Source organism: Fukomys damarensis, unplaced genomic scaffold (genome assembly GCF_012274545.1).
Source record: "Fukomys damarensis isolate Sample0158 unplaced genomic scaffold, DMR_v1.0_HiC HiC_scaffold_19, whole genome shotgun sequence".
In the NCBI taxonomy this organism is placed as follows: Eukaryota; Metazoa; Chordata; class Mammalia; order Rodentia; family Bathyergidae; genus Fukomys; species Fukomys damarensis.
This window is the reverse complement of record NW_022900931.1, coordinates 8,822,459-8,823,629: the sequence shown is the minus strand read 5'-3', so window position 1 is coordinate 8,823,629 and position 1,171 is coordinate 8,822,459. Positions and strand designations below refer to the sequence as shown.

Here is a 1,171-nt window from a genome sequence, read left to right as displayed (position 1 = left end):
CCTGAGACCTGAGAACACAGGAAATAATGCTGCCTTTTTTTTTGGTGTTTCTTTTCTGTAAAGAATTACCACTTCCCTGTTATCTCTAGTAAGCAGCTAAGTCAACCAATTAATTAATCAAGTAGGGGAGCCCTCAGCCCAGAGACAGGATAGGCCCTGACTACTATAAAACCAACACCTCGAGCCCCTCTTCAATGGTGGCTCTGTTTCGGGCACCCCTGCCTGTCTTTCTGAGAGAATGCAGCTGCACCCTTGCATGCTTGCTGAGTAAGAGTACAACTTGCTTCTACGCTTTCAGTCCTGTCTGATTCTTGTACAACCTTCTTCGTCGTTGGGAGAGTCAGCCCCGGGACTGCGGGGCTTCCCACATATCTCCACCCCAACACTACCACTTTGCATACTGTGTTATTTGTGCTCCTTCTTCTAGACATGGGTCATTGAGGCTGAGAGCTTTTAGTTATTTATCTCTTTGTTTTGCTTGGTTTGATTTCCTTTGGGGGAGGACCTGGGAATCGAACTCAGGACCTTGTGCTTGCCAGGCAGGTGCGGAGCCACTGAGCTAAATCACCAGCTCCCTGTTTTGTTTTGTTTGAGACAGGGTCTCGCAACATAGTTCAGGCAGGTGTTGAACTCACTATGTCGCCCAGGCTGGACAATGTAGCCCAGGCTAGCCTCAGAGTTGATGTGATCCTCCTGCCTCAGCCTCTCGAGTACTGGGATCACAGATATGTGCACCACAAAAAGCTATTTATCTCTTTGTATCCTAAGGTCTTCAGTGAAGGCTTATTCAGCTTCGCTGTGCCTCAGTCTTCTATTCAACAAAATGGGGATGATGACATTGAATAGCACTTTGATGAGCTGTAAATGCAGTAAAGTGGCATTTTGTCATCGATGGAATCTCCCCCACTCTCCTCCATGTCATCAATTGTGCCCTATACTGTGGCCACAGGAACACAAAGGCCTGGCTACTCATGGCACTGCTTCTAATGCAACAGGCTTGGTCCAGAGTGGGTGGGGTAATGGCCCCAGCCCAGTCTCAGGCTTCAGGGAAGCTAGGATCATGGAGGTTGAGACAGGATAGCTTTCTTCCTTATAGGTCAGGCACTATAAGGATGTAGAATGGGATTGTCAGGGCCTTGAGGGCAGAGGTAGCTGGAAAAAGCAGCCAGTA

General features: G+C 48.3%; 1 protein-coding gene across 2 annotated transcripts in view; it reads right to left on the bottom strand.

Moving 5' to 3' along the window:
• Fam227a (family with sequence similarity 227 member A) overlaps positions 1 to 1,171 on the bottom strand; it is a 51,073-nt gene that overhangs the window by 8,528 nt on the left and 41,374 nt on the right. The gene's annotated exons all lie outside the window — the stretch shown is intronic.